Source organism: Rattus norvegicus, chromosome 17 (assembly GCF_036323735.1).
Source record: "Rattus norvegicus strain BN/NHsdMcwi chromosome 17, GRCr8, whole genome shotgun sequence".
NCBI lineage: Eukaryota > Metazoa > Chordata > Mammalia > Rodentia > Muridae > Rattus > Rattus norvegicus.
The window spans coordinates 54,176,238-54,202,738 of record NC_086035.1 but is presented as its reverse complement, the minus strand read 5'-3'; the positions used below and the strand labels follow the sequence as shown (position 1 = coordinate 54,202,738).

Sequence of the window (26,501 nt, the reverse complement as noted above, 5' to 3'; positions counted from 1 at the left end):
ATGACTTCTCTACAGAAGCACAGTGTTCTGTTAATGCACTAAGGATGGTCTTATCAAAGAGGGCAGTTTCTTATGCTTCTACTATGATACAAAGGCTGATTAAGCATCCTTATAGTACAGTGCTTCTTAACCTTCCTAATGCTGTGACCTTTTAATATAGTCCTTCATGTAGTGGTGATCTCCCTAACCTCAAAGTCATTTTGCTGCTATTTCATAACTGTAATTTTGCTACTGCCATGAGTCATACTGTAAATATCTTATATGTAGGATATCTTACATGCAACTCCACAAAGGGGTTATGACCTACAGGTTGAGAACTGCTGCTGTACTGATTGTGTCACGTCCAGCACACCAGATTATGAGAAACCCCATACACAGAATGTTAGATTCCACATCTTACCAGCAGGGCCTCACCTCTTCTTTTTAAATTATGCCTCTTTGTATCCGTATAAATATAGATTTCTCAAGTACAGCCAAAAAAGTGAGTCAAATGTTTTTAATTAAGGTATATTTTCAGGTTTTTCCACACATGTAATTTGATGGGTTTTTTTTCCATCCTCTTTGGTTTTATTCAAGTATTATTTTTAAACTAAGTCTGGCTTAATGACTCTTTATTTGTGCTGACTGCTTTAATGGAAAGCACAAAGGCCTTGTAATATTAACAATGAGAAGTTAGGACTTTTTTCCATGCCGAATTATTCTCAAGTAGTACCATATGCCAGGAACATTACCAGTGAGGATGAGGGGTATGGCGGCACCGTAACCGTTTTACTACTACACTGATACCAAGGCTGATTTGGGTGTTAGGCCTTTTGTCCTTTTTTGTTGTAAGGGTAGTGACTGTTGTAGCTAATTTACATAATCTCAACACCAAGATTCTTGTGCTGTCCCCATCGATTGGAACTGTTCTACGAGAAGGCTGCTTGAATGACCATAGTGTTTTACAGTTACATGGAACCCATCTCCCCTCATCATGGCTTCACACACAGAGCAGAGTGCTAAGAATCTAAACCACAGGGAGGAGATCGGTGTCCAGGTTTAGTCACAATCCAGTGTGGTACCTTTATAACCTTCATTTTAGTCCTAACTAATTTACCAGAGTAAGCCAACCGAATTAAGTGAACTGGATGTTATAACTAATAAACCTGTGGTTCATATACCTCCTATTTCTGGGTAATAATTCCACATGTATGCGTTTCAGTTGCTTGTACATTGCCTGTACCGTTCTTTCCTGCTCTGGGTGCTGCTGGATGCATTAGTGGTGGCTGTGGGCAGAATAGGTGCTTTATATTTTGTTAATTGAAGTAACAGGTACTTCACGTCTACCTAATTACTTTGGTGACAGATGGAATATATACTATTTGCAAAGCCTGTTTTTAGGGACAGAGGGAAGCCGTCACCATTTTGGTTTTTGACACCTCCCTTGGAGAACAGACATTTTCTTATTAGTCGGATTTTCATGCCACATACAACCAAGCGGCAAGGTGTTAAACCATTCTGCTGCTCTGCCTTATTTATAGCCATGACCCATTCTTTCCCCCCTCTTACAGTTAATAGAAAGATTCATGATTCTTCATGGTTGTCTATCTAGTGTCTGACAGTCCCGACTGCCTGCTAAAGCAAGTCACTATCTATAATTGATATCCTGCCGTGGAATAGGGTACTGGCTGCAATTGAAGGGCTTTGCTGAAAGCCCTTAAATCCTGACAAGTTCTCCCCTTGTTCTGCTTCAGTCGCTGAGCTGCAAGGTTGGAATTCCAGAGTTATTTGAACTTGGTGCAAAAGAGAGACATGTGTTTCACATTAGCAAATCTCAAAGTTGAAGAAGGGAATTAGGAACTGGCTGGCCTTCCCTGCCAGTAGTCTTTCTTCTAGTACAGTGCACACTGTGTTCTAGGGGAAAGATTACCTCTTCTGTTACTGTCTGAACAGATAGTCAGAATATTGCCTTTCCTCCTATTCCCTTTTATTTCAAGCCCCTTAGTTTCCCAGTGTTATTCTATATGTGCTGCAACAGGGATCTGTTATCACAGTGATGTGTAATTAATTTTATTTCACAGCAAGATAATTATAGCTGGGCCTAGTTGCTCTCAAGCTAGTATTAAATTTTCGATGAATTTACTTTTTTTTTTTAGCCAGAAACTAGGAAAGTGTAGATGTTTTTTCTGTTCACCAGGATTCTGATATCCTTTGACTCTTACTTGGTATCAGCTAAAATAGAAAGCAACAGAAGCACTAGAAGAGTATGTAGTAAAAAGTTAATTACAAGTCCTTTTGATTGATTGCATTTCTGATGGATTTGTCAAGATCCAAACCTGATTTCTGAAAGACATATATTGTAATGTTTCAGGGTAAGCTGAAATTCCATATTTCTGTTCAGGTTTGAATTTGCCAGATTTTACTATTGTGTCTCATGTTACTGAGGTCCCATGTGTGAAGTGTAAATACGCTTCTAAAGCCAGGCTGTGTTGGTTGCCCCAGACTTCGCTGTTTCTTATTTAACTCAGCCTGTGCCATGGTAAGAGGCCGCATCCACCTTCTAGACTTTGCCCAGCTCTGCTTCTTTCTTCGAATTTTGTCCTAGAAGTAATTCTACCCTTTTGGTTGTGGATTCACTCAAAATTTTCACAGCATGAAGCTCAAGGACGTCTTTTATTCTCTGAAACCTGAATGATTTAGTGGCAAATGATACTGTGTTCTCAGCAACACATGGCAAGCCTTCTTAAAATAAAACAAAAAGGAGTAACTGTAAAAGAGTTGTACACTTTAGAGTGGCCTTGCTCCTTGGCTCCCTATGCTTGTAAACATCATTGTTGAAATCTGAAAGAAGAGAATTGGAGTAGTCATTGTCTGCCTTGTCCAGCTTCTGAGATGGCACTGCCACTCTTAAACAAATCCACAAACTCTTAAACACTGCCCCTGAACAAATCTTCTCTAGTTTTGTTTAGGGATTAATACATACAAGAACTTTCCCAACAGTCTACAGAAAGTAAAATTAGTTCATAACAGTTTTATTCTCAATGTAATTTCTAGCAACATGCGCCAGGACGACCGTGCCTTGGCAAATACAAATGGTCAGGGTAGCATAAAACTGACCAGGAAATGGATTTATAATAACCTCTGACTTCAGCTGGGTGGCATTTAAGTCAATGTAATCCTGCATCTGCACCTTTAAAGCATGGTGCCTTTTTAAAATTTTTTTTGGTAGAATGATTAGCCACCTACCTGGATTATAAATGCTTTTTACATGCTGCAAATTTTGATCTCCAAAAGCATGCTGAAGTTCCCTCCTAATCACTTTGGCTGCCAGTTGAAAACAAATTCTGTACATTTACAGCATAAAAATCATTTTGATATCAGAGATTCAGGTGTAGAATTGTATCACACAGTAAAGCTTGATGTGAATACATTGTTTTCATATTAAATCCCCAATCCTAAATTTGTATTTCATATCCCTTGTCTAATTTTTATCACTATAGTAAGTTGCATCGAATATCTTTACCTGATACAAAGTTGGGTTTAAGATGTGAGAATGGTCTCAGATGTGAGGCAGAGAGAGATTGGTTTTGTGTCTAGAATCTGAAATGAACAAGTAGAGATTTTGATCTTATTTCCTTCTCCATGGAGTTGCTAGTTCTCCTGCTCTAACTATTTAGAAACTTGGTATGTAAAATACAGAATAAAAGCTACAAACTTCAGAGTTACTCTGTAATGATTGTTGCCTTAAGGGTCTTGTTTTTCTATGAAGTTAGTGACAAAATTTTCACCTGCAGAAAGCATTTCCATCTAAATATGTCTAAGAGATTGGAATGAAGGGGCAAGGAATGAGGGTTGTGTGTTAAAGCGACCCATGGCCTCAACTAGATTCTGAGTAGCAGCCTCATCCCTTCTCTGCTTCAGGATGCTCTCCCAGGTACCTCGTGACTCTTTCAGACATTATTTTCTCACTTCTCAGAATGTGAAACAGTTGTGAAAATAAATACTGTGCCCAATGTCCAAGGCCAAGCAGACATCACATACTGGGCCTGGTGAGAAACAGACATTGGGTCTAAATGAGGCAATTCCAACTCCTGTTCATTCTTTGATGACTGGGTTAGAAAGGATGGCACAATGAATCTGTTGGTCTTTGGGGTTCTTGTGTCCATTCTAAGGCTCATTTTATATTAATTGTTCCTGGACTCAGACTATATGGGCTAGGGAATGCTGTGTCCTCCTCAGTCTCAGCACTGGCGTTGGCCTCCTGGACTCTTAAAGACTGATCAGCACATTTGGAAAATATAGATAAGACAACGAAGAAATGTTTCACCTATCGTAAAAATTGCCTTCAGTATAATGTTAGTGATTCTTCCCATGAAAGAGAAAAGTATAGGGCTATTTAGAGGTTGTTACAGCAGTGAAGTTTGTTTTTGATTGCCCTTAGGGGGTCTCCAAGTAGAGATACCAGCATGGAATCAGGATATGAAGGTTGTGGAACCAACTTCCCAGTTCACAAAGCCTCCTCAGAGAAGCGGCATGGGCTCTGGGCCCTAATTCCTAGTACCTATGTACTCCTGACCTTTAGGAGCACACTGTAGGTTCCAGGGTCCTGGGATGCTCTTGGGAAGACTTTCCTTAAAGTACCACTAAACCGAAGCCCTAGCCGTCAGCTCTGCACTGGACCGTCTGCTGCAGACGCCATCCTACATGCTGTAAGATTTCGAAAAGCATTTTTCCTACTACGTTCCTGTAACACCTCATCCCTAATTGGCATAACCAGAATTGTCTACACATTACTGGCTGTAACCTGGAAGGCAAAGCGGCCTCCACTTGTCCCCAAAACTTCCACTTCCAGTGTTGGTAAAACTCCTACTTTGGAATGTTCAGATTAAAAAGGAAGGATGGCTGACCTGTTGTTTGTTTCGCTTTGTTTGGTTTGTTTTTTTAATCTTTGGTAAAATAAAAGAAAAGAAAGAGAAAAGAAATCTACATGTGGGCTGCTGGGCAGAGGTATGATATCCGTGTATACAATGGCAGAGTGATTTGGAAATTACACTTGCTAAGATTGGTCACTCAGTAGTCCTCAGCATGACCCACTGCCAGCCAAGCCTCTCTTCTCTATGAAACACCCCCAACATTGTTTTTCTGCAGACCCAAGGAATTACTCAGACTCTAGCCTCTGAAATAACTGCAGTTGAGGTTGGAGATCCTGTTCCTGCTTTGTCATAAACCTGTTCCAAGAATGTGAAGCCATTTCTAATGTAAAGACTTTGAAGATTCAGGGACATTTATGTTTTTCTGAGGTTAGCCAAATACTGCTATTTTTCTATAACAATTAATGTCAGCAAGAAAATGTAAAAGAGCCTTATCCTCAGCAGACCTTATATAGGACGAGAGCATGAACTTAGACCAGCCTGCTCCACCCCTACATTGTCAAGTCACAGGTAAATTCTGAGAACTACACATAGCGAGGTAGACATGTTGTTCCTAAAGGTGCCCCAAAGTGATTTCTTCCGTCACCTATAGCTTTAATTCCCATGTCTCATATTTCAAGCTGTCATAGTTTTTAACTTATTTGTTCCTTTTCTAGTTTGACTTTGAGAGATTAGGATAAAGTGGAATAATTCAAGTATATTCAAGGATATTAGTTTTTATTCAGAAAAAGAAATTGAAGCTGTTGGAGACAAAGTTAATGAACTCAAGTGAACTGAATGGTGAGGCCAAGGAAATCTTTCCCTTTTGTTTCATCGAATAGAAATAAGTAGTCCACTAATTCAATCTCTTAGGCTTCCAGCCTAGGCTGCTGATCCCACCTACAAACGTAGTCCACTCCCTGGTGACCACTGCAAATTGTAAGTAGTCTCCAGAAGGAAAAAGCTACATGAGTGTCAGGCGTGGGGAACTGGGACTAACACACTCACCTTAGTGTCTTTGTTTTGGGGTAAGAAACCACAAGGTGGCTTGTGTTGAAGTACTATCCACATGCAATCAGGATGTTGGGGAAAGAAGGCAGACATGCTGAGGAGTAAATGAACGGTCTGTAGAGATAGGTTAAAACAGTGTCCTGAACATACAACAAGTAAACTCAAACAGGGAAAGTCTGAAAGATGCTTAGTATTCTATGTTAAAATAGCAGGAAGGAGTTAACAGTGGAGTATAATTATATCCATATACATACCTAATGCACTAATAGGCTGGGTGGGTTCTTTGATATTTCCTTGATTTAAGAATAAAATGGCAAAATGGTTTATTTTATGCATCTTAGAGAAAGAGTGGCAAGCATCAATCTTTATGAGCAGTGGAAGAGTAGGGGGAGGTGAGGCCACGGAACAAAGGGATGGGGTTGCTGGGCTTCTATTCTAGGTGGAGCACTGGACTAGGAACCTTCGCTCCCATTTTAGGTGGAGTAAGAACAATCTAGTGTTTTTGATGAGTAAACTTGCTTCCACTGTGCAGATCTTTAGAAAGTCTGCAGTTGAGCACAGCTTTGCAAAGCCTTGGTAGCCATTGGCATCCCTGCACTGAAGAGGCCATGCTTAGGGTAGGACAGCATCAGAAGGGAAGCCTACAGTAGGGATTATTTAAAATTCCTCATAAAATCTTAAGAAACAGTTTAGAGATGTTTCACAGTTCCGAGCAGCTTATATGGTTGTTACAAGTGTCAGTCACAGAAAAGTCACCTTGAAGCTGGTTTTGTACATGGACTGAGTCCTCATTTTGGTTTGTGCTTATTACTTAAGGATCTTGAGTTTTTTTAATTGGTTTATCAGGGATTGGAAGAGAAGAATGACAGTTGAACTTTCAACAGCTACCTCCTGTAGTGAGTCACATTTTCAGTGTCAGTAGGGGGTTGTGGGGATCATTTATGTATTTCTTTGTTCAATGTTTCTCTTCTTGGTACACCTTCTTTCCCCATTTGTACTTAAAGCCTTGAGTTCTGTGAGTGTCTTATATTACTGCACAGGATTCTGTTGATGTCTCTTAAGGACACATCATCTCCCTATACCCCACCTTGGTTTTTGTTTCATACAGCCGTGCTCCCATTTTCTAGAGAGTAGGACATGACACACAGCAAAGTGGTCGTGGCTTATGAGAAACAGGTCTTCCTGGTGGCTTTTCCTGGAGATATTGAATGTTCTCACACTTTGCTCAATACAGCTTCCATAGCAAGATAAAGCAGTCAAGGCACAAAGGAAACACAGCCTAATAGTACTCCTCCTCCTTGTGTTTAGCAGAGATAAACTTCAGTGGAGTCTCAGCGCTGAGCCATTTGGCTTCTGGCAGCAGCTTTAATTGGTAAAATGCATATTTGATTTTATTTTTCTTGATCAGGAGGGGATTATTCTGTTATCAGAGCAGAGCATCTTATTTCAAGATGAAAAGCCTTTACGGAATTACAGATGCCAGTGCTTGTACAAAGGTTTTGTTGGCGATTGACAACTCAAAGAGAAAGTATGATTTATTAGCCTATAATGGCTAACCCTAAGCAATGGTCTAGGTCTACAGATTGTGAAATTGCTCATGTGAACTGCCTTTTTATGCCACTCAAGCCCCAGGTTATGCAAATAAATGTAGAGTCTGCACTACACAGAATGGCCTAAGAAAAGGAAGAAAGAAATGAAGGCAGAGGTAGGAAAATGGTAGTTTCTAATATCCATCTTGGTGTGGTGCCTTTTACAGTAGTTTGGCTGATAAGCCTGCAGAGGAAAGATTAATAACGAGGCTTGTCGCTATCAGTACCTGTTTGTCGATTCTCTGTAACAGGGCTGTCTGTCCAGCATGGAAATTATTGATTAAATAAAAATTGCTATTAGATTGTGATGTGATCCATAATCACAAACAATGGTAGACATTCCTCTTTCAGATCTTCAGCCATGCATCAAGTTGTTGCTTTTTCTCCCTCGCCGTAATTTATATTGTGCTGACATTTGGGCTCATTAGGTTTATCCTTGCTGCTCCAGGCACAGGCAGGGTGACTGCTGGAAGAGGGGAGGAGGAGCCAGGCGAGGACCAACCTGGGCAGAAACCTGGCTGCTGTGTTTTCTGGGGTAGCATGGGAGCTACGGAAACTTGTTCTCTACCTCTTTGTGACAAAGAAAAAAATGGTCATGGTCTTGAGTATATAGGTATATGAACTAAGTGTAGAAATCAATACATACAATAAATCACAATGTATATTAAAACACTCCCTTGATACACATATAATTGTATCACTTATCAAACAAGAAAGTAAATTTGCATGTAATGAAAGATATTTTCCATAATAAATTTATGTTTGCTGAATACTTGAAACTTAAGGGTTGCAGAATGTCTTCAACATTTAATATTTTAAATTTGCAATAATAAGTCATGAGAATTCTACTTTGCATAGCCCGATATATAGTACAGAATGGCTTAAGTTTTGTTCAGGCCCAACTCAGACATTGTTTAGAAACTCTGTCCTAACCCCAAGCCAAATTTACTTAACAATATTTGTGTACAATTCACGTTAGCAGTTTAATCAGGATTTTTAAAACCAAACCTTCTAGTTTAATAAATATTATAAAGGTAATAGAAAATTACTGAAAAATCATAGTAGAAAAATATTCCAGAAATTCTTGTTATTTTTAAATAAATCATTCTGTTTGTATAGGAAGAAAATTTGGTATGTTTCACAAAAATACTAATTCGTAAAGTTCTGTGCTTGCACATCTGAGCAGAGGTGCTTTAGGCAGTGTGTGGTGTGGTGTGGCCATGTGCTATGCCAAGTTCAGTGTTGTCGCTCAGAACCGAGACAGTAGAAAAGTCGCATCACAGGATTTGGGTGGCCACTGCCAGAAACGCTTTAGGTTCATTATGTGTTTTTGTTTGAATTAATTTTTTGATAATTTCAGATTGCTAAAGTTTTTGCTATTGCCGATATTTTGTGACTCTCACATTCAACTTAGAAGTTCATTTATGAATACGTGAGAATAGAGTAAAGAGGGCAGTGCCTGCTGCCTCGCCCAGCTCTAAATGCTCAGTTCAGACTTTCTGTGCACTCAAATATTATGCACCCATCACACCTATTGGTGTCCTCCATGTTATCAACACACCCCAAGGATGCGTGTATCTGTGAAAGACCTCTTGTTCCACTCTCTCTAAAACTCAGAATATACTTTCTATTTCTATGAATATTTATTCTGGGTATTTTATTTAAATTGATTTATGTAGTATGTGACAGCCTGTGTGTGCTTTTTTTGTTAGTTTGTTTATGGTTTGGTTTTGATTGTTTTAATGTAGAACAGAGTTTTCAAGGCTTATGCATGCTGTGGCCTACGTCAGTGCTTCATTCCTCCAACTAACCCATTAATATTTCTTCACATGGCTCCAAACACTTTATCTTGATGCAATTGATTAAGATAAATATTAGTATTGTTTCCAATTTTTGACTAATGTGATGTTATGGATATGTTGAGCAAGTTTTATAGTCTCAATTATTTTGGCAATAGCCCTCACAATGGGAGTTACCTCTAAGAACTGCCAAATAAATGGCAATTTTCAAGCACTCTGTGTTGGCTCTGCCTTTTTGAATGGTGTCACTTCCAGGGTCACTAGCCTCTTAGATGTATTCTGCAGTGTGCCTCCCTGGGCCATACACTTCCTGGGCAGTGGGCCAGGTAAGTTATAAGGAACTTGTATCCATACTGCCATCTACGAGTTTCCAGACATCATTCAGCATAAATTTCAACACATCCACTGTGGCCACTTCTCTTAAAATGGTGTTGAGCTACATCAGAATAATACAAATATAATATTCAAAGTATTAGATAATGTGGGAGGAGACAAATGAAATAGACCAGTAGAATGACAGAATTTTGTTTCTAAATGGTTGTTTGGGTAAGGGGTAAGGGTAGCAGAGTTCAGGCTCTGGTCAGTAGAAATAACCATAGCTTGCAGAAGCTAGACTATGGGTGTCCCTCAACGAACTCTAATTTTTACTCCTTCTCCCAAGAACTATGATGTCTGGAAAGTCCCCTAACTTGATAGTGGGTGGTTTAATGCTGATTAATTCTCCACTCATATACAAATCATCTTTTGCTGATATCTTATTTGTTAATCATTTTATTTGTAAATGATAGTCCCCTTCCTGGTTACCCCTCTACAACCCCCCATTCCATCCCCCATCTTTCCACTTTCCTTTGTCTCTATGAAGGTGCTCCCCTACCAACTCACCCACTCTTGCCTCACCCCTCTAGCATCTTCTACACTGGGGCATCAAGTCTCTCTCCTCTCTCATTGATGTCAGATTCAGATTCAGCCGTCCTCTGCTGCATATGTAACTGGAGCCATGGGTCCCTCCATGTGTACTCTTTGGTTGGTGGTTTAGTCCCTGAGAGCTCTGAGTATCCGGTTAGTTGATACTGTTCTACATAATGGTGTTGCAGTCCCCTTCAGCTTCTTCAGTCCTACCCCTAGCTCTTCCATTTGGGTGGTCAGGCACTATTGAATGGTTGGCTGTGAGTATCTACATCTGTATTGGCCAGGTGCTGGTAGAACCTCCCAGGGAACAGCCATATCAGGCTCCTTTCAGCAATTGCTTCTTGGCATCAGCAGTAGTGGGGGTGGGGGTTGATGTCTGCAGATGGGATGGATCCCTAGGTGGGCAGTCTCTGCATGGTGTTTCCTTCAGTCTTCATTCTACAGGAACATTTCTGAATTAAAAATTGTGAGATGCCTGGGTGGCCCCATCTCTCACCTGGGGGCCCTGCCTATCTAGTGGAGGTGGTCTCTGCAGGTTGTATCTCCCCTTTGTAGGGTATTTTGTCTACAGTCATTGCCATTGGCTTCTAGGAGCCTCTTGCTTCCCTGGAGTCTAGTGGCTACCCCCAGTTCTCCATCCCCCACTACTACATGTTTCTATTCAATTTCCTGAACCTCTGTACTTCTCTTCTGTCCCTTCCAATACCTGATTCCGCCCCTGTTTCTCCCTAGCCCTCCCTTCTCCCTCTCAGGTCCTTTACTCTCTCTACCTCCTGGGATTATTTTGTTCCCTGTTCTAAGTAGGACTGAAGCATCTACAGCTTGATCTTCCTTCTTCTTAAACTGCATATGGTCTGTGGCTTTTACTGTGCGTATTCTGAGCTTTTGGGCTAATACATACTTAATAGAGAGTATATACCGTGTGTGTTCTTTTCTGTCTGTGTTCGCTCTCTCAGGATATTTTCTAGTTCCTTTCATTTGTCTGCGAATTTCATGAAGGCATTGCTTTTAATAACTAAGTAGTACTCCATTGTGTAAATGTACCACATTTTATTTCAGGAATTCAAAGTCCATACTAAACATAATAAACACAATATACAGCAAACAAATAGCTGACATCAAACTAAATGGAGAGAAAATTGAAACAATCCCATTAAAATCAGGGGCAAGACAAGTGTGATGGTTTGTATATGCTTGGCCTAGTGAGTGGAACCATTATGAGGTATGGCCTTGTTGAAGTAGGTGTGTCACTGTGAGTGTGGCTTTAACACCCTCCTTTTAGCTTCCTGGAACTCACTATTCTGCTAGCAGCCTTCAGATAAAGATGAAGAACTCTCAGCTCCTCCTGCACCATCCCTGCCTGGATGCTGCCATGTCCCCCCCCCCCCCTTGATGATAATGACCTAAACTTCTGAACCTGTGAGCCAGCCGCAATTAAATGTTGTTCTTATAACAGTTGTCTTGATTATGGTGTCTGTTCACAGCAGTAAAACCCTAACTAAGACAACAAAGCCACCCACTCTCCCCCTATCTAGTCAATATTTATTTTATCATGCTTTTATTTGTTAAGTTGCTAATATGGATAATCTCGTATGGAATGTTGCAGATGTTTTTCAAAGCTAACAAAACAGTATTCTGATGTCCAGCCCAGAAGAAAGATAAATAAGATGGCATTAAATATAGCTTAAGAACTCACTAAGAAAGCAGTCAAACTTCCTTGAATTATCCCTGTTTTATAATGAAAAGCCCAGTAGATGGGTAAGTACAGATGTATGTGTCTCCTGTCACGAATGAAGGCTCGGCATCCTCTTTCTGTACTGCAGCCTTCTGTAGTGACACCCAACCTTACTTTGTAGTTCTTGTTGGCAGTAGTGGTCATTCTTGAGTGTGGAGAGAGGGTAGCTGGGTCACAGGATGCTCTCATTAGGGAAAGATGAATGTTAGAGCCCATTTGCTGGTGGCACTAAAGAACACACTGTACTTTGCGAAGGAGATCCATTTTAGTTTTTGGGTTTTTTGGGGTTTTTTTTTTTTTTTTGGTTTTTTGGTTTTTTTCCTTCAGAGATTTGAAATAGTTGTCATACAGATCTTTCACACCGAGGTATTTTATATTATTTGTGGCTATTGTGAAGGGTGTCATTTCCCTAATTTCTTTCTCAGCCTGTTTATCCTTTGAGTAGAGGAAAGCTAATGATTTGTTTGGGTTAATTTTATATCCATCCACTTTGCTGTAGGAATTCCCTCGTGGAATTTTCAGGCTCGCATAAATATACTATCATATCATTGGCAAATAGTGATATTTTGACATCTTCCTTTCCAATTTGTATCCCTTTGACCTCCTTTTGTTGTCTGATTGCTCTGGCTAGGAATTCCAGTACTGTATTAAATAAGTAGGAAGAGAGTGGACAGCCTTGTCTAGTATGTGATTTAAATGGGATTGCTTCAAGTTTCTCTCCATTTAGTTTGATGTTGGCTACTGGTTTGCTATAAATTATTTTTACTATGTTTATGTATAGGCCTTGAATTCCTGAGATTTCTAAGCCTTTTATTATGAAGGAGTGTTGAATTTTGATACTTTCTCAGCATCTAATGGAATGATCATGTGGATTTTTTTCCTTGAGTTTGTTTATGTAGTGTATTTTGTTGATGGATTTCCATATATTGAACCATCCTTGCATCCCGGGCATGAAGCTCCCTTGATCATGTTGAATGGTCTTTTTGATATGTTCTTGGATACAGTTTGGGAGAATTTTATTGGGTGTTTTCACATTGATATTCATGAGAGAAATTGGTCTAAAGTTCTCTTTCTTTGTTGGGTCTTTATGCGGATTAGGTATAACTGTAATTGTGGCTTCGAAGAATGAATTGGGTACTGTTCCTTGTGTTTCTATTTTGTGGAATCGTTTGACCAGTATTGTTATTAGGTCTTCTTTGAAAGTCTGATAGAATTCTGCACTAAACCCATCTGGTCCTGGCTTTTTTTTGGTTGGGAGACTTTTAATAACTGCTTCTATTTCTTTAGGAGTAATGGGACTGTTTAGATGGTTTATCTGATCCTGATTTAACTTTAGTACCAGGTATCTGTCTAGAAAATTGTCCATTTCCTCTAGATTTTCCAATTTTGTTGGAAGTTTTGGAGTAGGATCTCATTTTTTCTTTATTTCCTCAGATTCTGTTATTATGTCTCCCTTTTCATTTCTGATTTTGTTAATTAGGATACTTTCTGTACCCTCTGGTTAGTCTCACTAAGGGTTTATCTATCTTATTGATTTTTCTCAAAGAACCAGCTCCTGGTTTTGTTGATTCTTTATTTAGTTCTTTTTGTTTCTGCTTGGTTGGTTTCAGCTCTGAGTCTGATTATCTCCTCTCATCTACTCCTCTTGAGTCAATTTGCTTCTTTTTGTTCTAGAACTTTTAGGTGTGCTGTCCAATTTCTTTTTGTAGGCACTCAGAGCTATGAGTTTTTCTCTTAGCACTGCTTTCATTGTGTCCCATACTTTTGGGTATGTTGTATCTTCATTTTCATTAAATTCTAAAAGGTTTTTAATTTCTTTCTTTATTTCTTCCTTGACCAAGTTATCATTGAGAGAGGTTTGTTCAACTTCCATGTAGGCTTTCTGTTGTGTTTGTTGTTACTGAAGATCTGCCTTAGTCTGTGGTAATCTGAAAGGATGCATGGGATTATTTCATTCACCTTGTATCTTTTGAGGCCTGTTTTGTGACCAGTTATGTGGTCAGTTTTGGAGAAGGTACCATGAGGTACTGAGAAAAAGGTATATTCTCTTGTTATAGGATGAAACGTTCTATAGATGTCTGTTAAATCCATTTGTTTCATACTTCTGTCAGGTTCACTGTGTCTCTGTTTAGTTTCTGTTTCCATGATCTGTCCCTTGATGAGCATGGTGTATTGAAGGTTCCTACTATTCTTGTGTGGTGCAATGTATGCTTTGAGCTTTAGTAAAGTTTCTTTTACAGATGTGGTTGCCCTTGCATTTGGAGCATAGTTGATCAGAAGTGAGAGTTCCTCTTGGTAGACTTTTTTCCTTTGATGAGTATGAAATGTCCTTCCTTATCTTTTTTGATAACTTTTGATTGAAAGTTGATTTTATTTGATACTGGAATGCCTACTCCCGCTTGTTTCTTGGGAATATTTGCTTGGAAAAATGTTTTCCCAGCCTTTTACTCGTAGGTAGTGTCTGCCTTTGTCACTGAGGTGCATTTCCTGTATGCAGGAAAAATGCAGGGCCCCGTTTATGTATCCAGCCTCTTAGTCTGTCTTTTTATTGGTGAATTGAATCCATTGCTTTAAAGAGATATTAAGGAATAGTGATTGTTTCCTGTTACTTTTGTTGTTGGATGTGGGATTATGTTTGTGTAGCTCTCTTCTTCTGGGCTTGTTGGAAGAAGATTACTTTCTTGCTTTTTCTAGGGTGTAGTTTGCCTCTTCGTCTTGGAGTTTTCCATCAGTTATCCTTTGTAGGGTTGGATTTGTGGAAAGATATTATTTAAATTTGGTTTTGTCATGGAATATCTTGGTTTCTCCATCTGTTTTTATTGAGAGTTTGCTGGATATAGTAACCTGGGATGGCATTTGTGTTCTCTTAGGGTCTGTATGACATCTGTCCAGGATCTTCTGGCTTTCATAGTCTCTGTTGAGAAGTCTATTATAATTCTGATAGGTCTGCCTTTAGATGTTACTTGATCTTTTTCCCTTACTGCTTTTAATATTCTTTCTTTGTTTTTTGTACTTGGGGTTTTGACTGTCATGTGAGAGGAGGAATTTTTTTTCTGGTCCAATGTGTTTGATGTTCTGTATTCTTGTATGTTCATATTCATCTCTTTCTTTAGGTTAGGGAAGTTTTCTTCTATAATTTTGTTGAAGGTATTACTGACCCTTTAACTTGGGAATCATCTTTTTCCTCTGTACCAATTATTCTTAGGGTTGGTCTTCTCATTGTTTCCTGGATTTCCTGTATGTTTTCTATTAGGAGCATTTTGTGTTCTACATTATCTTTGATGGTTGTGTCCATTTTTTCTGTGGTATCTTCTGCCCCTGAGATTCTCTCTGTAGGCTTTTGTATTCTGTTGGTGATGCTTGTGTCTGTGACTCCTGATCTCTTTCCTGATTTTCTATCTCCAGATTTTCTATCTATCTTTCTTGTCTGCCTTTATGATTTCTTTATTGTTTCTATTTCCATTTTTAGATCCTGGATGATTTTGTTCAATTCTTTCACCTGTTTGATTGTGTTTTTCTATAATTCTTTAAGGGATTTTTATGTTTCCTCTTTAAGAGCTTCTACTTGTTTACCTGTGTTGTCTTGTATTACTTTTAGGGAGTTATTTATGTCGTTGTTAAAGTCCTCTATCATCATCATGGGATGTGATTTTAAATCCAAATCTGGCCTTTCCAGTGCATGGGGATATCCAGTAACTGCTGTGGTGGGAGAATTGGGTTCTGATGATGCCAAGTAGTCTTAGTTTCTGTTGCTTAAATTCTTGCTCTTGCCTCTTGCCATCTTGTTCTCTCTGATGTTGGTCGGTCTTGCTGTCTTTCACTGGCGCTTGTCCCTCTTGTGGACCTGTGAGCCTGTGGTCTTAGGAGTGCGAGCACGCCTGGGAGAACTGCTCTCTCAGGGCAGGTTTTGAGTCCCAGAGCTGTAGCACAGCCCCAGCTCTGGCACAGATGGAGACTGGAGGGATCCTGTCCTAAGCCTCTCTGCAGCTCCCACACCCTGTGCACTCCTAGTGTGTCTCTCCTTGAACAGTCAATGGAGAGAAAGTGAGGTCCAATCTGTGGGCTTAGGAGCAAGAGTGCTCTCTGCCGGCAGGGAATAGCCCCAGCTCTTGGTGCAGTTGGAATTTACACCTGTTTTGAAGAAAATTAAACACTGAATGCTGACCATAAAGCTGTCTAGGGGAGGAGTGTTCATGTCCTAGAATCTGAGATAGGAAATGTTGGGGACCTCTAGGTGCAGAATACTTACAAGTAATACTGAGCACAGAGGGCTGCTGGCCTCCATGAAGTCTCAATCCTGGATAAAGTTAGGGTTTTTTTTGTTGTTTGTTTATTTTTTTTAACCTTAAGAAGTCATTTACATGCCTATGTTCCAAGGAAGAGATATTTGTTCTGTTTTATTGCATCCCCAGTAGCTTCTGATCTTGAGACTATCCATTCCCATTCGAGTATGTGTTATTAAGAATAACAACTAACTAGTTAAGTAGAGGAGATTGTGCTGGTCGTACAGTAGGACCTTTGAGTGCCTGGGAAAGAACATCAGTGCTCTGAGACATGTCCCATAGCTATTCCCACTTTACTTTTCTCATTTACATTTTTTGTTGATTTATCATATTCTAGACATTACAAGGTTGTTTTTTATGTGAGTGTGTGTGTGCATGCCTGTGTGCATGCATGCGTATGCATGTGTGTGTCTTTGTGTGTGTGTCTTTGTGTGTGTGTGTCTTTGTGTGTGTGTGTCTTTGTGTGTGTGTGTCTTTGTGTGTGTGTGCGTGCATGTGTTTTGTAGGAATTGAATCCAGAACAGGTGCAATGTACTTATTACAGAGTTTCATCTATGAGTAAAGAATGAGACACTACATTCCTAATAGCTAAAAACAAACAAACAAACAACAGCATCAACAACCCCACACACACACACACACACACACACACAGTTTGGTTCTAAGCGGTCTCACCATTTCACTGGGGTGACCATGCTGAACTTGGTCCAGTGACATGAGAATGACTTGACGTATCCTTCCTCGTGTTCTAAACACTCCCTAATCCTTCACTTCCCTTCTCCAACTTTTCTTACAAAATGGGGTCCCCTTTCTGATTCTGGCTTTGGACATTAAAACTGGAGATGATTAAATGAGATTGTTTGAAAAGGCATTTAAAGCCGTAGAAGTTAAATATTCGTATTTGACTACATCCCTTTCTGCCCTAGGCAGGGGCTCTTGTATGTCAGTGGACACTAGTAAATGGTCAGAACAAGGCTTGCATTGCCTAGACCATGACCCTTTTTCTAACTACCAGACATTAGCTGCTTCCAGATGCATGCCGAAGAGTAGCTCTTTTCTCTCTCCACAACCTCCAAGACCTAGAGGAGGCCAGTCCTAAAGGCCCTGATTGTTAATTCCACTCTCCATAACCATGTTAAATCACCTGTAGGGCGTAGTTTAAGACTCTGGTGCTTCTCCTGGGGGTTACTTCTTAGCTTTTTGGTATCATCTGCCTGTATGTTCTAGAAAGGAGCCATGTAGTGGCCATTCATGGGTCGTTCCTCCTGCTTCTCTGGTGAAGGGCGTGTTAATGCAGCAAATAGTTAGAGAAATGATAGAGACCTCAGTGTTCAGGATTTGACTTGGGTTCAGAGCTCTGGACACCCTTGGAGTTCTCTGTTCCATCACCCTGGTGACTTTTTTCAGACTTGTAATTTGGCTGTTGGGATCAAGTGGTTCGTTTGCACTTCTAAAATGCTTTAAAGTGCTGGCCTCTGTGGATGCGTTTAAACTGAGTCAGTTGGCTCCAACTTGCTGGAAATTTCTTTTCAAAATGTTTAATTGCAGTGCAGTGTAAAGTTTAAGAGGATTTAGGGAGAGTAATTAAACATAGGCAATTAATGAACTGTATTATGGCTTTTCCTATTAATTTTCACAACCCAAATATTTCTTTTTTTGCATATCCTTTCGAGCCAGTGGGTCTCTTCACTGTTAACCAAGACACCAAGGCCATGCCCTCAGTGGGACCTTGGCACTTGATCTTCCCACTGGACTTGATCATCTTGCAGTTTCCAAAGATCTTTACCAGAGTCCTAATAACAACGTATCCAAGGGCTTCATCATCAGCCTTCAGAAAACATTCATTACTGTCCTTTTCAAAATTACAGTTATTTTTCAATCTTAATTATTTGTCTTGTACCATAAAGCTATAAGCACCATGAACTTAAAACTTGAATGTAATGCTGTATTTCCAGGGCTGGGACTAGTCTGATGGACAGTGGGTATATACATGTTGGTAAGGGAGTAAGTGTCTTAGTTAGGGTTGTACTTGCTTTAATGAAACACCGTGACCAAAAGCAAATTGGAGAGGAAAAGGTTTATTCCACTCAAATTTACAGGCAATAGCCCATCACTAAGCAAAGCCAGGACAGGACCTCATCTGAGATTTCCTCCTCTCAGATGACTTTAGCTTGTGTCAATTTGACATAAAACTATCCAGCTCAGAGTGGCTACAGATTTTTCTTAATGTTTTGGGTAGGCAAGTGTAGTCATGTTTGAATTTAGGATAAGAATTATTTTTATCCATGTGGCATTTGGTCACCTATTGTCCTTTGTTAAGATGGACTTTAAAACTCCATGTATACTGAACATGATACTGACATGCAGATTAAAGCCCTTAAAACAGTGGTTCTCAACCTTCCTAACACTGTGACCCTTTAATACAGTTACTCATGTTGTGATTCCCCCCCCCCGAACCATACAGTTATTTATTGATACTTCATAACTGTAATTTTGCTACTGTTACAAGTCATAATTGAAACATTTGACCCTGACCCACAGATTGATAATGGCTGCCTTAAAGAGACCACACTTAACTCATGCATTAAATACAGGACAAGTAAGGAAACTAAAACCATAGCAACTAAGAAACATTAATTTTTTTTGAGTTTTGTGTTGTGTTTTGTAATTTCAATTCTAGCAGATCCAATGCCCTCTTTTGGCTTCCTCGGGGAAGCACATCAAGACAGCTCAGGCAATATAAGTTTCTTGTTTTACTTTTTCAAAAATTTTGAGATTATAATGTAATTACAGTATCTCTCCCTTTCCTCCCTCTGAAGCCTCCTCACGCCTTTCCTTGCTCTCTGACAGATCCATGCTCTCTGTGTTCGTTAATTGTTGCTGCGTGCATACAGGAAAGGAAGCTCAAGGACCCGAAAGACAGTCCTATGCTAGTTCATTTCACACCATCGTTATCAGGCTACGTAAATCCTGAAGGCGAACATTTCCTGTTAATTGCAGTGTTTATAATCATGAGTAAAGCAGCCTGCTGAGCTGGGCCAAGTGTGCTGATGTGGAAGGAGACAGCAGTGAAGTGCGGAGACATGGGTTAACACTAGTGCTCACTAAATGTTTACTTGACCTGTGAACTTCATTGGTTTTTGAGATAAAGTTTCACTGTGTAGCCCTGGTACTCGCATTGTAGACCAGACTGATCTTGAACTCACAGAGATATGCCTGCCTCTGCCCGAGTGCTGGGATTGACAGCATGAGTGGCCACCACCCGGCCTGATCTATAATTTTGAACAGGTGATTCAGCCCCTTGTTATCTCCCGTGGAGACTGACAGTGCCCTCATGCTTTGTGCAAAGCAGTTATCTTTTTATGTTTGATGAACCTATGGTATCTATGCACCATAACATGCTTTCAAATATGAGAAATTATTTATCTAAATGTCTATTGTCCTTATCTGTTTTTGAGAATTCGGTCTGTCCAACTGACACATCCATTTATATTTAATGCATTGTTTTCAGCCATAACCGCCCCATTTTAGACTGGATCTCAAATCCCTTGCTGACTTAACGTGCTATGTGGCCAAGGATGACCTTAAACTTCTGATCTTTTCTACCCCCATCTCTTAGAGCGCTGGGGTTACAGGTACACATCCATCTATGCATGTTCTGTGCAGCATTGGGCAAGGTACTCAGCACGGTCCGTGTGTTAAGTGCGCACTCTACAACCTGAGCTGAATTACCCACCCCTGGCTATAATCACTTAATCCTTGTCTTTTAGAGTTTTTCTCTCAACATTTTTCACTATTAGAACTAATTAACATCTTTGTCTAAAATGTTTGTTCCTAGTGTTTATTATTCCCTTCTGCTATAATCTTTAATGCAAAATAACTGTTAATTAGTGATAGTGCTATTTTAGCTATGATTAAATGAATATTCCACTGGGATTTTGCCTGGAATTTAAAATAGGATTTTTTTTTTTGAGCTGTAGCAATGGCCCTGGGCCTAAGATTACTGACTGCTCTTCCAGAGGATTGGGGTTTCATCTGGCTTCCGCCAGCTCCTGGCATTCACATGCTACACAGATGTGCATGCAGGGAAAACATTCATACACAAAAATAAATTGAAAATAGATAAACAAATAAAAATAAAATTTGAGTTTTCCATGTAATAATGCAGTATGTTGTATAGATATTTTCAGTTTTTGAGTTTACTATTCTGCTGTCTTTTTTTCTTATCTTCTTTTCTGGCTGTTTCTGTTTTTATGTTTTTGGTTTTAGAGAGAGTCCCAGGTAACCCAGGCTGGCCTCAAACCCAGCTATGAGATGTGGTGGACTTTGAACTCCTGATCCTTGTACCTCTCCCTCTCAAGTGCTGAAATCCTGAAGAACCATCACTCTTCTCTCACTAAGGCCAGGCCAGGCAGTCCTCTGCTGTATATGTGTCAGGGCCCTCATATCAGCTAGTATATGCTGCCTCGTTTGTGGCTCAGTGTCAGAGAGATCTTGGGGATCCAGGTCAGTTGAGACTGCTGGTCTTCCTATGGGGCTGCCCTCCTCCTCACCTTCTTCCAGCTTTTTCTCAACTCAAATACTGGGGTCCCGGGCTTCTGTCCATTGGTTAGGTGTTAGTAAAGAGTGCATTTGACTCTTTGTTGGGCCTCTAAGAGGGCAGCCATGCTAGGCTCCTGTCTGCAAGCACCACATATCATCAGTAAGAGTGTCAGGCCCCGAGCCTCCCCTTGAGCTGGATCCCTATTTGGGCTTGTCACTGGACCTCCTTTCCCTCAGGCTCTTCTTCTTTTTTGTCCCTGCAGTTCTTTTAGACAAGAACAATTCTGGGTCAGAGTTTTTGACTGTGGGATGGCAATCCAGTCCATCCACTTGATGTCTGTCTTTCTACTGGAGGGCGACTCCCCACCACAGAGCACTTCATCTCTCACCTCCCAGGTCTCCAGTACACCTACTAATCCCAGGGTTTCCATTCCTTCTGCTGGCCCTCCAGGCTTCAGTCCTGTTCCCCTCCCCTAATACCTGATCATGTTTTCCCTTTCTGCTCCCTGTCCCCTCTCCCACCTAGGTCCCATCCTCACTTGGTGTGTTAACGTTCTTGAGTAGTTTCAGTTGTGTCCTGGGTATTCTGTACCTTTTTGGCTAATATCCACTTATTAGTGTGTACATACCATGCATGTCCTCTTGGGTCGGAGTTTCCTCACTCAGGATATTTTCTAGTTCCACCTATTGGCCTGCAAAACTCAGTATGTCCTCCTCAATCTTAATAGCTGAGTAGTAGTCCGTTTAAAAATGATGTGCCTATGTTCTGTGCAAGTATACTGCATTTTCTTTAATTTATTTATTTTATGTATGTGAGTGCATTGTTGCTGTCTTCGGACACACTAGAAGAGGGCATCAGATCCCATTACAGATGGTTGTGAGCCTCCCTGTGGTCGCTGGGAATTGAACTCAGGACCTCTGGAAGAGCAGTCAGTGCTCTTAACCGCGGAGCCATCTCCCCAACCCCTGTGCAAGTACTATATTGAAAATTTTTAATCTATCTCTGTCAGTGAAACTGATCTGTGGTAGTAGTTGTTGATGTATCTTTGTGTTTGTTTGTTGTGATTTTTTTTTAGACCAAGTCTCTGTATAGCCCTGGCTTTCCTGGAACTTACCTCTCTGCCTCTTCATCGCTGGGATTAAAATCCCAGGTCCACATTGTAGAATTTTTTTTTTGTTTTGGGGTTCGGAAGTACTCCTCCTATTTCTTTCTTCTTAAAAAAAATAATTTAAGAAGTGTTAGTTGTAGATTTTTTTAAATAGAATTTTATCATGAATCTCTCTGGGATTTTTGTTTGTTTGTTTTGTCTTAGAAGACATTTTATCAGTGCTTTAGTCTCCTCATTTGTTTTGAGTCTGTTTAGGCTGTTGACCTTTTCTTGGTTTAACTTTGAGGATTAGCATGCGTCTAGAACTATACATTTCTCTTAGATTTTCTGACTGAATGGAGTATAGGTGTTTAAAATATCTATCCCCTTATAATATTCTGTATTTCTTTGGGTTTGTTCCTCAGTTGGTCTGATCCAGTTAATTTGGGTCCTGTCTTTTTTTTTTAATCAATTTAGTCAAAGATTTGTCCCAGAGCACAGGTCGTGCAGGCCACAATAGGCCTGGAAATTGGATAAATGCAGATGAGAAAAGGTATATACACAGGTGGACTTAGCTGACTTGATTGGCACAAAGGCTTCTTCCTGGGCCCAAACCTGGAGTTTGGGAATTGTGCATGCAAAACTAACCAGACTGGGCTGGAACACAAGATGACCATGCAGGAATGGCCCAGTAGTTGGATATAGTACAGATAAGGTCAGGCAGATGCTGTGGACTGGACTGACACAAAGGATGTGGCCCAAGCTAATCTATTTTTAAATAAATAAACTAATTTAATTTTAAATATAAGGTGTACTTAAAGATGTTCTTATAAAACTTAATTCATTTCAGACATGTAGAGACATTCCTTATAGATTTCAAGATAGCCCAGAGTTGAAGTTTATAGTTCTTATGGTTTACTTACTAGGGAATTCATTTACTTTTTTTCTTTTTTCTTTTTTTTACAAACAAGTATTTCTTTAACCTTGCTGTCACATAGACTTTGTTCTAAGCTCTGGAGGTTTATCACAGAGCAAAGTAACCAAGAGCCATGTCCTTACAGAGGTTGCTTTCCAGTAAGGGTGCAGTCTGTCAAGCTGAGAGCATCCAGCTAACACAGGGTTTGGTGCCGTACACTGAGGGCACCTGGCCTCTGGCCTGAGGGTATGGATCCATTCCACCAGTCTACCCAGTAGTTCTCACCCAGAGTTTAAGTACCTTGATCCAGTTGCATTGTCAATAGTGAGGGAGCCAATTGGCTTCTTAATAACTGTGTCAACAAGGACACTTACCTTGTTCCAGCCCAAGACATGGGAAGGTGGTAGTTAAAGTTGTAAATTTTGTGTTTTGCTTTATGGCTTCATCTTTTCCAATAGGGATTTAAATGTTTTATTGAGGTTTTATGATGTGGGGTGTGTGTGTGTGTGTGTCTGTCTGTCTGTCTGTCTGTCTGTTTATCTGTCTGTCTATGGTTTGGCGTTTTCCTCTTTTGCTTAACTACTTACTGTTCTGGAGTATTTTATTCTTCTATGGTCTATTAAATGTGTTTATATTTATCATTAAAGTATTCCTTTCAGTCTCCTCTAGAGCTGCTTTGGTACTAATGAAATTTCATTAGCCATCTTTTATCGTGCAAACCTCTTCTTTCTCCTTCAACTATGTATTCATTTCTATGAATCTTCTGTAGAAAAGGCAAAGTAGACTTTGAGGCATGAAACCTTGTGATAGCTAAATAGTTATTATTACACATCTAGAAGTTTTAACATACAAATTCATTTGCTTCTTGACTTGTTTTCTAATAGTCTTTTGGGCTATATTTTAGGAGTTTTGTCTATTTAGTACTTCTCTTATGTAATGGCTTCTTTGAAGTATTTCCATCTTGTAGTCAATAGGAAAAACTACATTAAGTATAACCCGAGTCAAGAATATTGTTGAGAAATTTTTATTTCTTTATGAAGTGAACTTTTTCCAAGTGTTTCCTCGTAAGCACGGGTCTACAAGACTGTTGTTAGAGGCCGGCTGGGGTGGAACGGTAGGTGGGTACAGGCAAGCACTTGCCGCAGACGGTCGCCCAGCTATCTCCATGCCTGGCTCTTCTGAGTGCGTCTGACAAGTTCTCTCCCTTGTTAATCACAGAATTCTATTTTATTATTATGTGGTAAAATCACCTGAACTTGTGTGGTTTTTTTTCCTCTTAAAAAGGACACATTTTTTTAATAGTTCTAGTTTTTTCTCCTTGAAATTGTTGGGTGCTTTTTGTCATTTTGTTTTACCCTACTTCTTTCATGATTTCAGTGCCAGCCTTTTGTCACTTTGACAGAATACCTGGAGAAGGAGGATTTGTTTGACTCTTTGTTAGAAGGTTTCACTGCAGTGTCACCCGGCTGCATGACTGTGGACCCAATTCAAGGCTGAAAGATGGCCACAGAGGAATTTTCCTCCTGGCACTGGAAGTACAGGAGAGGGCCTCAGGGCATTCTGGACATGACCTACTATTCCCAAGGTCCACCTTCTGGTCTCCATCACGTCCCAATATTGCCATGAGAATTTTGAAGTCACTATTAGATTAATCCAGAGATTCAGTAACAGTCCTCACAACCCCACCCACTTTCCAGAAACTCTGCCCCTGAACATTTCAGAAGTAATAAAGGCTTTCACACATGGTTTGGGGGGAACATTTTCTATCCAAACTATAATTGAGGCTATGAAGTTGAAGTCTTGCTTTGTTACCTTAATTTGATTGCCTTGATCTCAGCTGCTTCTAATGATATATGTTTAACATAGTCTCCTTCCTCTCACAACATTTTTCCTACTTAAGTGTAGCTTTGGTTTGGGGTTTGGGGTTTTAAACAGCTTTTATTAATTTGAAAATTTATACCCTTCCTGATTTCTATGATAACCACCCTCCTATTCTTTCTTACCCAACTTTGAGGTATCTGTGCTTTCCTTTCTCTTCCCTCAAGTCCAGTTTATGTTGCCCAATTATTCTTGGGATTGTGGCCCTCCCTTGTTTATGATTTACCAAAGGTCATATGGGTAAACAAAACTGACTCACCTTCTCCTAACAGCTTTCAAGAGTCAGATGCTCTGGCAATCGTGGGATGTTTTAGCCCATCTCACACCCTCCATGTTGACAGTTTGGCTGGATTTTCAAGGTCTTGTGAGAGCTCTCACAATTAGTGTTCTTGACTCTATTTATATAACACTGACATTTATTGATTTCTATATGTTGAATACCTTCATATCACTCTGATAAAGCCAACTTTATTGTGGTGAATGATCTTTTAGATTTGTTCTTTAATTCAGTTTGCAAGTGTTTTATGACAAATTTTACATGTATACTCACCAAGAAAATTGGTCTGTAATTTTCTTCCTTTAAAAAGAATGTGTCTGCAAGAAACAATTCACAGACCATATGAACCTCAAAAAGGAAGACCAAAATGTAGCTGCTTCAGTCCTTCTTAGAAGGGGGAACAAAATACTCACGGGAGGAAATACAGGGACAAAGAGTGGAGCAGGGACATTAGGATGTCCCCCAAGGATCCATCCATACGCAGCCACCAAACCCAGTCACTTTTGCTGATGCCAAGAAGTGCTTGTTGACAGGAGTCTGATATGGGTGTCCCCTGAGAGGCTCTGCCAGAGCCTTACTGATACAGATGTGGATGCTTACAGCTAACCATCAGACTTAGCTTGGGGACCCCAATGGAGGACTTAGAGAAAGGACTGAAGGAGCTGAAGGCATTTGCAACCCCATAGGAAGAAGAACAATATCAATATGAAGGCTGGTTTCCCAAGTGTAGGAGAATGCCAGGGTCTTAATCTGACTTTGGTATCAGCGTAATACTGGTTTCATTGGGGGTTGGGGGGGGAGTGTTTTCTTTAAAGATCTGATATAGCTCTGCACTAAATCCTTCTAAAGTTTTGGTTTTTTAACATGGAAAAATATTATTATTAATTGCCTCAGTCCTACTCTGTTTAAGTTGTTTGTCTCATCCTGATTTAACTTTGATAGGTCACATGCATCCTAGTTTAGTTAAATGTAACTTTTTAAGGACTGTCTCCATGATTTTCTGAATTCGATAGGTATCTATTGTTATGGCTTCTTTTTCATCCCTAGTTTTATTGATTTGGGCCTTTTAAGTTTAGTGAGTTTTGTCTAAGTGTTTATCGTTTTTATTTACTTTGTCAATGACCTTGGCTGTTTTACCCCATGGTTCTGGTTTGAATTGTCCTTCAGTTGTAAGAATAGTTCTGATTTCCTCCTAGTTTCACCCATGACGCCTTTATAATCCAATACTGTGTTATTTAATCTCCATGAGGTTGTATCCTTTCTGTAGTTCCTCTTGCTATTGATTCCATTGAGGTCAAGTAGAGTATTCAAAATTAAATTTCAGTTCTCCACTCTTTGCTGATTTTTGCTTTGCTTCCACATGTGTTCTAGTTTAGAGAAAGTCTTTTGGGAGGCTAAGAAGAATGTAATTTGTCCTTTTGGATATTACATACTGTAAATATCTTTTAGGTTCATAGGATCTGTGATATATTTTGGTCAGAGTGGCCAGTTTGATGGTGACAGTTATAGGATGCGTTAGTCACCCAGTATTACCTTATGTTAATCTGAGAGTTTATATCTAGTAATACTTGTTTTATGAAACTGG

At 39.9% G+C, this 26,501-nt stretch overlaps 1 protein-coding gene across 1 annotated transcript in view; it reads left to right on the top strand.

The window, feature by feature from the left end:
- The window catches only part of Gli3 (GLI family zinc finger 3), a 271,135-nt gene that overhangs the window by 202,460 nt on the left and 42,174 nt on the right, over positions 1-26,501 (top strand). The window lies entirely within an intron of this gene.